We start from the raw sequence: 12,814 nt of genomic DNA on the forward strand, positions 1-12,814 counted from the left end.
AGTCTGATAGGCAAATGGTGGAGATGCAAACCTCTTCAGCATCCTCTATTCCTGATGGTTTGTTAACTCCACAGAAAATGCTGGCAGCAAAAACTCCAGCCACTCAGCTCTAGCCCATGGGTGCCTAAGCTGCCCTCCTGAGTCCTACCTGTAAATTGCAGCTGGAATCCCAGTTGGGATCAGCTATTTAAGGACCAGAGCTCATTCCATGGCACGAAGTCTGGCAGGCATGCCAGTGTTGATTCCAAAGAGGCCAAGGGGAGAGGATGAGATTTTCTGGGCCCATCAAGCTCAAGATCTTGTTAAGCAGTGGAAGGCAGGATGGCACTGTGAAGACAGGGCAGGTTTTACATGCAGGGACTTGCACACAGAAACACACACACACACATCAACACACCACCAGCTTCTATCAAAACCACAAAGGAAACAGCAGAGTCTCCAACAGAGGAGAAACTTCTCTGATTTTTGAGAACATGCAAAGCCAATGGAAGAGGATAACAGATGAAGCAGGCGGTGAGAGCGCAGCCTGGGGGAGTCTTTGTGGGGGTGGCAGGGACACTGCGGAGGAAACTTGCCTCGAGTGGCACCCACAGGCTTCAGGTTGGTGCGAATGGGAGTCAGACATTAACAGTGGCAGCATTGGCACCCACCGCCTCCTCCTCCTTCCCGGCAACCCCAGAAGAAATTTCATCTGGGAAAAGCATGGGCTTTCAGCAGGTGTTAGTAGTCCTTAGTAGCATTTGCCTCAGGCTGCAACTGGGGATCCAGGGCTGACAATGGACTCAGCGGCCACACTCTCCCTCTCTCCACCACCAGCTGGAGCCGCAGTCCATGGCCCATGGCAGCTGCATTGGCACAAAGAGCCCAACCAGAACACCAAGCATCTTGCTGGACTGCCTCAGCTCCCGTCTGTTGAATGTCCAGATGAGGTGGTCCCTAGGGCCCCTTGGATTTCTAAAAATATCATCCTCCCCACTGCTTTTATCTCTGTTAGAAATCAAAGCCACATGCTACTGCCCACCCCAGGTCACTGGCTGGAAAAGCAGGGAGAGAGGGAGAGAAGTGCTGATGCCTTCCATTAGCCCTAATCCTAACCCTACTAAGAGGCAGTGTTACCAGTGTTACAGGTTAAACTGTGTTCCCCAAAATGATATGTTCAAGTGCTAGCCCTGGTACCTGTGCACATAACCTTATTTGGAAAGAGGGTTTTACAGAGGTAATCAAGTAAAGATGAGCTCTTTAGGGTGGGCCCTAATACAATAGGGCTGGTGTTATTATAAAAGAGGAAAATGCCATGTGACGACAGAGGCAGAGATTAGAACAATGTGTCTCCAAGCCGAGGAACACCAGGGAAGGCAGCGACACCAAAAGCTAAGAGAAAGGCACAGAAGAGGTTCTTCCCAGAACCGGAAGAAAAAGCACAGCCCTGTGGGTATCTTGATTTTGGACTTCTAGCCTCCAGGATTGTGAGACAATAAATTTGTGTTGTTTTAAGCCCCCTAGTTTGCAGTACTTTTTAGTGCACCCCTTGGAAACTAATACACCCAGCCAGTCCCCAGGATCTGCTTACTGAACATGTGACTAGAGCTCCTCCCCACCCCAGTCTATCATCATGAGGAAAAGGAGAGGAAGCAGGCCCAACCTTCATATGGGAAGGATTCAGGGCGAGAGTATAGATGGAGTTCCGGTCCCTCCTTTTCTATTTCCACCCATCCCACTCTGTTCTGTATAGTGAGGGACCCATATGCAGATACGTGGACACCCCAAGGCAAACGCCCATGCTCTGTCCACACGCCACCCACACACGTCTTGGCCACCCTCCAGGGACAGTTCTCTCTCTGAAGAACAGATCAAGGGAGAGAGCTGGGCCGTCTGTAGTAACGGACTCAGGGCCGACTGGGCAGGGAGTTACCGCACTCGGAGGACTTGGCCAGGGGTGGGGTGGGGTGGCACACACTCCCTTGACCTTGTACATCTCTCACCCCCGTTCAGGCCCTGGCAGTGCCTGCTGGCCCAGAAGGCGACAGCCTGATGTCCAGCACATGCCGAAGAGCACCAGGAAGTACTTTCCCGGCAGCATCTCATCTCCACCCTCATTCTATTTTAAAGGTGAACATAACTGAAGCATAGTAAAGTTGAAGAATTTGTTCAGGGCTAAACAGCTGACAAAGTACATTTCTGGGATCAAATCGTGATCTGTTTGACTCCCACTTATTTTTCTTCACATAACCTGCTTTTCCCTAGACCTGACTTAATTGGTAAACTGCCAAGACCATATAAAATAGATGAATAACAAACAGATTTCTAAAAGGCAAGCAGTACAGCCATCAAAGTAACTTAATACTAGAGAAGAATAGAAAGGCTGGAAATAGACTCGAACACATATTAGAATCTGGTATATCACAAAGGCATTTTAAATGAATGGATAGAAAGAGAAAGAATTCAATACATGGCATCAGGACTATGGCAAGTCAACTGGAAGAAAGCAAAGCTGGAGTTCCGCCTTGTTCCTCACACAGTAAAACCGATGATCAAAAATTTTCCTATAAACAGTAAAACCACAAAAGCACTAGAAAATTTCCTTAAAATACAAAAAGCTTTTCTAAAGCACTAAGAGACGATTCTATAGAAAAACTGGACCAGAAAAGAACAGAAAGTTCACAGAAAAGAAACAGAAATGACCTATAAAAATATAAGATATCAGTCTCTTTCTGAACTAAAGAAATGTAAATGAAAATAGACACTATTTCTCACTATTAGATCAACACCAGTGCTCTTCCCTCTGAAAAAAAAAAGTTTGCAAAAACCCAGTCTTCCAAAAGAGACACTATTAGGACAACTTTAAACCACACCTCTTTAGAAGACAATTGAACCACACTGCATCCATCAAAACATAAAAGTTATGGATTTATCCTTGAAGAGACTTACAAAAGTATCAAAGATAGAGCACAAGATTCATTGCAAACTTATTCAAAATTGTAAAAACACTAACAAAAAACTAAAGTCTTTCAGTAAAGGTTGGTTAAATATACAACATGAAATGGCAATGTATTAAAAGAATGACTTATCTTTATCTATGATGAAAATAGAAAAATTTCCCGATATATATTGAGAAGTGGAAACAAATTGTCAAAACAATGTATTATATTATTTAATGTATGTAAACAAATACATGATATATATTTGCATATATACATACACAAATTTAATAGTGAATATCTCTGGAGAACATTTAAATGAGAGGATAGGTGTTAGGGGAGAAGGATGTTTAACTTTTGCTTTATACTCTTCTGTACAATCTGAAAATGTTTTTAACATAAATATCATCACAATGCTACATTTTAAATTCCAAAGCCAAAATCCCGACCTTAAAGAAACCTAGCATTCTGAAGCGTCAACCTGATTTTTCTAAGCTCTCAGCTTTACACTGAGTCAGGTGTATCCTAAGCAGTTATGTATGAGGAAGGCTCCATCCTCTGGAATCCCACTTGATGGTCCCTCTCTCCTTAGCCTCTGTTCCAAAATCTCAGGCTTCACTTCTGGGGAGACACTAATTGCCATTAAGGCAACTGAACTTCTAATTGAACTTCAGCTCCTAGAGTAAGCATCTAGACTGACAAATAAAAAGTCAATTAAAAACTCATCCTTAATTTTAAATGTAAAAAGAGTTCATATTTCACGTTAAATGGAAAAGAGTTCATATTTCAGGCCAGAAGCTGTGCACTCCAAGTTTCAGGGCTGAAAGATGGAGGACAAGATGTGCTCATTCCCGGTGGGAAGCTCTGTGCCCCACGTTTCCAGGCTGATATATGCACAAGTTCATATTTCGGGCCAGAAACTCTGTGGGCTGAAAGCTGGAAAAAAATCCATTTGACATTATACTATTCCTGAAAGTTATACTCTTTTTAGGAAAATGTATTTACATATTCTCATAAGGCAAGGTTGTCAGAAACACAGAGAAAACTTCCATAGGAAATCACATTTAATTTCCATCTAAAATAAAACTCAAATGCACCTCTCTATCAGAGAAGGCAATGGCACCCCACTCCAATACTCTTGCCTGGAAAATCCCACGGACGGAGGAGCCTGGTAGGCTGCCATCTGTGGCATCGCACAGAGTCAGACACGACTGAAGCGACTTAGCAGCAGCAGCACCTATCTATGAAGCAGAAAGAGACTCACAAATCCAGAAACTAATGGATGCCTGTGGGGATTTTGTTGTGGGTGTTGCCAGATTGAAGTAGAAATTAAGAGATAAAAGTCACTATGTATAACATAAGTAAAATAATAGGATGTATTAAAATAATAGGTTGTATAGTATGCAACAGAGAGAAATATAACCATGATTTTGAAATATCTTTAAATGGTATATATTCCATTAAAATATTGAATCATTATGTTGTATCCCAAAGCAAATAGAGTAATGTGAATCAACTATACCTCAACTGAAAAGAAAGAGTGGATGGATAGCTACAAACACAAGAAATAATCAATAATGAAGGTTAGCAAAATAAAAATGGGAAAAGTTTAGGAATAGAAACTCTCATCAAGAAACTAATTTGGATAGGATTATTAAAAATCTCCATTGGTTCATCCACTAGAGAGAACAGTATAGAGGATCATTAGAAAACGAAACGTGGAAGTGACTGAGGAAACAGCAATCAGGCGCCTGGGCATACAGTCAGGGAGAAGAAACATTTTCGAAGACAAGTGTAGCCATGCCTTCCCTGCCAGACCAGTTTCCAAAAGAAGGACACTGCTGCAACCTAAGTTTAAAAGGACACAGAAATGAATAAAGGAAATGGATTCTATGTACAAAACGGTATACGAATCAGCCATAAGGAAGAGGGAAAAATGCCATGTTCAGGCACGGGCCAGAAGGTAGAGATGATGGTAGCAAGTGATAGAATACGATGTCACTTCTAGGTGGAATCTAAAAATGGATACATAGGAGCTCTTTGAGCCAAGATAAACAGTTCACAGACTTAGAAGAAACTCTTCTCACTTACTATTAGCAGAGAAGAAAGGTGTTGCGCACAGAAATGAGCTACTTGACTAACGTGTGCACACTATTTAGAAAATAAGCCGCAAGGACCCCCTGAGTAACACTAGGAATGATACTCCACTTTCTGTAATAATCTATACAGGGACAGTCCCTGAAATATAACATATACACATCTATGTGTGAGTAAATCAAGTGACTGAATTAAAAAAAAAAAAAACCCACCGCCTTGTAATTCAAAGTTCAAACAAGTGAATAAACACAATAAATATAGAAACATAGAAACATCACCTGACTCTATTCCCCTCATCCCATGGTTGCCTTGGCTGGTATCAATCGCTGGAGAATGGGCAGGCTAGGGCCCAAGACTGGGTTGTTCTGGGGCTCAGGGTCCTGGGAGGATGTGACAGGCAGCGTGACCCTACGATGTTCCTGGAATGCCTCTTGCCCTCTGCAGGACCCCTCAATCTCTAGGTACAGGTGAAGTAAATTAAGAGATTTAAATCAATGTAGACACACATATATGTATCCAATAGATGATCCAAAACAACCTACTGAATAGCAGGTGGAAGTTTACTGATCACACCGTAACCACCTAGATGAGAACAAGAACCTGAAAGGAAATAGATAAGTGGTCATACATTAATGCATCAATCTCTGTACACCTGAAACACACATAAAATCAGAAATCACCTCTATTCCAATATGAAATCACACAGAAACGATGGGGAGGCTGGGGGTAGGGAATGTGTGGGGCTGAATAATGCTGCTGTCTTGTGGCCATTTTCTGTAACAACAGCTTGAAAAGCTGTGTTGATGGGCATTGAGCATTCTCAAGGCCAAAGGGTCTCTAAGTCAAAAACAGCTGATCTCAACAAACGTCCTAGGAGTGGTCATCGGGAAAGAATTTAAAGCAGGGCCAAGTTATAGGAAGCTGAATCAAGAGATAACAGGAACTCACCTTTGAAAAGAAATCACATGGAAAGAGGTCAATTTCACTAAATATTAGAAATGCAAATCAAAGCCATAGGAAGGAATCATCTCAGCATTCAGAATGGCCGTTGTCAGAAACTTGACAAACACTACCTGATGGAGGTGTGGAGAAAAGGGAATATTCCTCCCCTGATGCTGGGAATATACACTGGTAGAGACACTATGAAAGATCATGCAAGGCTTATTAAAACAAAGAAAATGAGAATGAGATTAGAACACTCTCTAACCCCATACATGAAATTAACTCCAAATCATTAATATCTAAAGGTCAGGAGGGATTTTATGAAAGTCTTAAGGAAAACATAGGAAGGAGAGGTGATAATATAAACTACAATATGTTTTTGGATTTGGATGACATCATTGCAAGGTCTTTTGGAATCCATCTCCTAGAGCAATGAGAAATAAACCAAAACCAGGAAAATGTGATCTACTTCAATTTCAAAGCAGGTGCCCAAAAAAGGAAATCTTAAGGAATGAAGAAGGCAACCCAGAATGCAAAGAAATATTTGCAAACCAAGATACCCACAAGCAATTCATCTCCAAAACTAACAAACAGCTCACACTTTGGTAATATGTAAATAAAGTCGATTCCATAAAAATATTGCATTACTATGTTGTATCGCAACACAAATATAGTTATGTTAATCGAATGTACTTCAATTACAAAAAAAAATGGGATATATAGCTACAGACACAAAAGAAAACAAGAAAAAAGGAACAAAAAAATGGGAAATTTTATACAATAGAAAAACCAATTGAGAAATCACTTTGGATAGATTATTAAAAATCACACAAACTAGATTTACCATTTTAATCTTTGCTTCAGAAACAACTGATTAGTCAAAGGAGACCAATGAACCTATGAGCAAAATAAATACAAACAAGGAAGCCACGCAAAAGTCACATTTCACCAGGCCCGTGTTCTGACAATAAGTACCATCAAATGACACATAAGAGTTCCGACGATTTTTTCAGAAACTATTCAAAAGGTGTTAACTCTGAAGATGTGTTTCCCATATTTTTATCTGTGCCCCAAGTTTCTGTGCTGAAATATGAAGTCCAGATTTTAGGCCAGAAGCTGTGCACCCCAAATTTCCAGGCTGAAATATGGAAAAGGGTCAACATTTTTCCAAAGGTATGCAAACAGCCATTAAGTACATGAAAAATTGTTCAGCATCATTATTCATCAGGAAAACACAAATCAAAACCACAACGAGATACTGCTTCATACACACTTGGATCACTATAATGAAAAAGTCAGATAACAGTAAGTATTGATGAGAATGAGGAGAAATTGGAACTCTTACACACTGCTGATAGAAATGTGAAGTGGTATAGCCACTTTGGAAAACAGCCAGGCAGTTACCCCAAAAGTTAGAGTTATCACCGACACAGCAATTCTATTTCTAGGTGCATACCCAAGAGAAGAATCAAAAACATATGCCCACATGAAAACTTGTGCATATATGTCCACAGTAGCACAACAGCTAAAAGGTGGTAACAACCCTGTCCATCAACTTATAAATGGATAAAATGCAATATATCCATACAATGGAATGTTGTATTTAATATTTAATAAAGGAACAGTGACACATGCTACAACATAGGCAAACCTTGAAAACATGCTAAGCGAAAGGAGCCAGACACAAGAGGCCACACGTTTTATGACTCCATGTCTGTGTAATGTCTAGAACAGAGACATCTATAGAGACAAAGCGTAGATTAGTGGTTACTTAGGTCCAGGGAGGATAAGGGGCTGAGATGTGATAGCTAAAGTGTGCAGGGGCTCTCTTTGAAGTTAATGAAAATGTCCTAATTAATTTTGATGATAGCTGCACAACTCAGTGAATACACTCAGTTCAGTTCAGTCACTCAGTCGTGTCCGACTCTTTGCAACCCCATGAATCGCAGCATGCCAGGCCTCCCTGTCCATCTCCCAGAGTTCACCCAAACTCATGTCCATCGAGTCGGTGATGCCATCCAGCCATCTCATCCTCTGTCGTCCCCTTCTCCTCCTGCCCCTAATCCCTCCCAGCATCAGAGTCTTTTCCAATGAGTCAACTCTTCGCATGAGGTGGCCAAAGTACTGGAGTTTCAGCTTTAGCATCATTCCTTCCAAAGAACACCTAGGACTGATCTCCTTTAGAATGGACTGGTTGGATCTCCTTGCAGTCCAAGGGACTCTCAAGAGTCTTCTCCAACACCACAGTTCAAAAGCATCAATTCTTCGGTGCTCAGCTTTCTTCACAGTCCAACTCTCACATCCATACATGACCGCTGGAAAAACCATAGCCTTAACTAGACGGACCTTTGTTGGCAAAGTAATGTCTCTGCTCTTGAAAGCCACTGAATTGCACACTGTAAATGGGCGAATTGTATGATATGGGAATTATGTCTCAATTTATTTATTTAAAAAAATACTTTATTTATTTATCTGGCTGCACCGGGTTGTAGCTGCAGCATGCAGGATCTTTTTTTGTTTGTTTTAGCTGCAGCATGTGGGATCTTACTTCCCCAACCAGGAGTCAAACCCAGGCCCCAAATGCAGGCCCCTGCATTGGGAACGCAGCATTTTAGCCACCGGACCACCAGGGGAGTCCCATGTCTCCAGTTGAAAAAAATCATCCTCCTGAGTTTTTTAAAAGAACAGACCTTTAGTCCATCAAGGTCTAACTTTCTCATTTTCTAGATGAGGCACTGAAGCCCAGAGAGGTTAAAATGACTTGCCCAAAGTCTTTCGCCATTTAGAATCCTGATGGCCTGACTACCCATTAGCAGTTATGTCCTCACCCATTTTACCCTACTTCAAGTGCACGAGTGGCCATTCACAAAAAAATCAGTGAGGTCACACAAACCACCCTAGGTCTAGCACAGAGCTCCAGATTGGTGTTAGAAATATACAGAGTTGTTTACTGAGGACAGATTCGTTCTTGGCATTTCATTGTCTTAGAGCTCAAAAAGCTGACACTTGTGACCTAGTCAAGCCAAGATGCCCACACTTTCATTATCCAGCCATGTTTCATCACCTTTGAACTAAAGTTGAATACCAAGTCCACAGGAGATGAGCAGAGCACGAGTCTGGACACTAGCGGACAGGATTCAAACTCAGCTTTGTGTGAGCTGCAGGAAGCTATTACCTTTATGAACCTAAGGAAACCGTGAATAATAAAGGTATTCTTTGTGAGCTATTGCATGTAATGTGCTTGGCACATGCATTTTTAATTCCTTCCTCTTTCCACATAAGAACTGAGAGGTCTTCATACGTGAGACCTTGGTGAGGTCAGTCAAGCACATTTGCTTGAATCGGGTTTCATGGGGATGAAATTCTCTGCAGAGTTAATCATGCCCAGTGCACACATCTGGGAACACTTTCCCCTTTGCAACCCTGATACATTGTCACCCAACCAACAAGCTTGAAAGAGGAATAGAAAACCACCTGGGAAGCCCAGCCAGCTGTGTGCTCAGAGGAGCGCTGCTCTCATGATCTCATGTGCCACTTGGGGAGGGCTCCCCAAGGAGACAGATCCCTGGGTCGGGAAGATCCCCTGGAGAAGGAAATGGCAACCCACCCCAGTAATCTTGCCTGGAGAATCCCATGGACGGAGGAGCTTGGTGGGCTACAGTCCATGGGTCGCAAAGAGTCGGACGCAACTGAGCCTTCCCCAAAGAGGGCCAGAACTTCTACTGCAAGACCTAGGGGGAGGGAGGCAGGGGAGGGTTTGGGGTGAGAAATGCTGTAGCAAAGTGGTAGACAGGAAGGCAAATCTGACAGTAGCCCCCAGTCCTAAAGCTCAGGACAGGTTATCTTTACTCAAGAAATTACACAGTAAAAACATTTGAAAGATCAATTTTTGGTTACATTGTGCATAGAAACTTTATTTTCAAATTATATTTTGTTGCTTACATAACCATTCTCATTGCTCAATTGATATATTTTTCTATTTGTGAAATTATTTGGGGTCTAAGGTTAGAATGGATTACATCCTACTTTTCCTATTAAAATACTAAGTTTCAAAAAACTACTTGTTTGGGGATAGTAAGTATAGTCATTTTTTAAATATTGATTCTTTCAATCCACAAACATGGTACACCTTTCCATCTGTTTATGTCTTGATTTCTTTCTTCAGCAGCTTGTAGTGTTCAGAGTACAGGTCTTTTGTCTCCTTAGGTAGGTTCATTCCTAGGTTCTTTTTTTATGTGATGGTAAATGGAGTTGCTTCTTGAATTTCTCTTTCTGATCTTTTGTTGTTAAGTGTATAGAAATGCAACAGATTTCCATGTATTAATTTTGTAACCTGTGACTTTGCCAAATTCTTTGCTGAGTCCTAGTATTTTTCTGGTAGTATCTTTAGGATCTTCTGTGTATAGTATCATGTCATCTGCAAACAGTGACAGTTTAATTTCTTCTTTTTCAATTTGGATTCCCTTTCTTCTTTTTCTCTGATTGCTGTAGCTAGGACTTTCAAAACTATGTTGAATAAAGTGGTGAGAATGGACATCCTTGTCTTATCCCTGATCTTAGAGGGAATGCTTTCAGCTTTTCACCACTGAGTATGATGTTAGCTGTAGGTTTGTCATATATGGCCTTTATTAAGCTGAGATATGTACCCTCTATGCCCACTTTCTTAAGTTTTTTTTTTTTAATCATAAACAGGTGCTGAATTTTGAATTTTGTCAGAAGGTTTTTCTGCATCTATTGAGATGATCATATGCTCTTTATTCTTCAATATGTTGATGTGGTGTATCTCATTAACCTGCAGATGTTGAAAAGTCCTTGCATCCCTGGGATGAATCCCTCTTGATCATCAGAGAGGTTTACTAATGACAGATTTGTTCTTGGCATTTCATTGTCTTATGACTCAAAAAGCTGACACTTTGTATGATTTTTTTTAATGTATTGTTGGATATGGATTGCTAATATTTTGCTGAGGACTATTTGCATCTATATTCATCAGTGATATTAGCCTGTAATTTTCTTTTTGTGTGTGTGATATCTTTGTCTGGTTTTGGTATTAGAGTGATGGTGACCTTATAAAATAAGTTTCAAAGCTTCCTTCCTCTGTAACTTTCTGGAATAGTTTCAGAAAGATAGGTAATCTACAGATTCAATGCAACACCTATCAAATTACCAATGGCATTTTTTTGCAGAACTAGAATTAAAAATCTCAATATTTAAAATGTATGGAGACTCAAGACTCCAAATAGCCAAAGCAATCTTTAAAAAGAAAAACAGAGCTGGAGGAATCAGGCCCTCTGACTTCAGACTATATTACAAGGCTACAGTCATCAAAACAGTATAGTACTGGCACAAAAATAGAAACATACATCAATGGAACAGTATAGAAAACCCAGAAATAAGCCCAAGCACCTATGGTCAATTAATCTATGACAAAGGAGGTAAGACTACACAATGTTGGAAAGACAGTCTCTTCAACAAATGGTGCTGGGAAAACTGGACAGCCACCTGTAAAAAAAAAAAAAAGAAATTAGATCATTTGTTAACTCTACTCACAAAAATTAACTCAAAATGGATTAAAGACCTAAATGTGAGACTTGACACTATAAAACTTCTAGAGGGAAACATAGGCAGAACATGCTCTCATAAAAATCACAGCAACTTCTTTTTTCATTCATCTCTCTGAATAATGGAAATAAAACCAAAAATAAATAAATGGAACCTACTTAAACTCAAAAGCTTTTGCACAGCAAAGGAAATAAAATGAAAAGACAATTCAAAGACTGGGAGAAAAATATTTGCAAATGACGTGACTGATAAGGGATTCGTCTCCAAAATTTACAAATAGCTTATGACACTTAACAGCATAAACAAACAACCCATTCAAAAAATGGGCGGAAGACCTGAATAGACATTTCTCCAAAGAGGATATACAGATGGCCAATAGGCACATGAAAAGATGTTCAACATCGCTAGTTATTAGAGAAATGCAAATCAAAACTACAATGAGACATCATCTCAGACTGGTCAGAATGGCTATCATCAACAAATCCACAAACAACAAATGCTGGAAAGGGTGTGGAGAGAAGGGAACCCTCCTACGCTGTTGGTGGGAATGTAAATTGGTATAGCCACTATGGAGAACAGGATGGAGGTTCCTTAAAAAACTAAAAACAGAGCTATCCTATGACTCCGCAATCCCACTCGTGGGCATATATCTGGAAAAAAAACCATGATTTGGAAGGATACATGCACTCCAGTGTTCATTACAGCACTGTTTACAATAGCCAAGACATGGAACAACCTAAATGCCCATCAACAGAGGAATGGATAAAGAAGATATGATAATATATATACGATGGAATATTACTCAGCCATTAAAAAGAATGACATAATGCCATTTGTAGCAACATGGATGGACCAAAAGAGTGTCATAGTGAGTGAAGTAAGTCAGATGGAGGAGAAATACCATATGACATCCCTTATATGTGGATTCAAAAAAGAAATTATACAAATGAACTTACAAAGCAGAAAGACAGTCACAAACTCAGAAAACGACTTATGGTTGCCAGAGGGAAGGGATAGTTAGGGATTTGGGGAAGGTCAGGTACACATTGCTGTATTTACAACGGATAACCAACAAGGACCTATTGTATAGCACAAGGAACTCTGTTCAATGTTATGTGCCAGCCTGCATGGGAGGAGGGGTTTAGGGGAGAATGGATTCATGTATATGTATGGCTGAGTTCCTTCCCTGTTCACCTGAAACTACCACATTTTTAACTAGCTATATCCCAATACAAATAAAAAGTTTAAAGTCTGAAAACAAGAGTACTTGTTTTTTATGTAACGGCTGCACTTGG

Source organism: Capra hircus, chromosome 7, assembly GCF_001704415.2.
Source record: "Capra hircus breed San Clemente chromosome 7, ASM170441v1, whole genome shotgun sequence".
Taxonomy (NCBI): Eukaryota; Metazoa; Chordata; class Mammalia; order Artiodactyla; family Bovidae; genus Capra; species Capra hircus.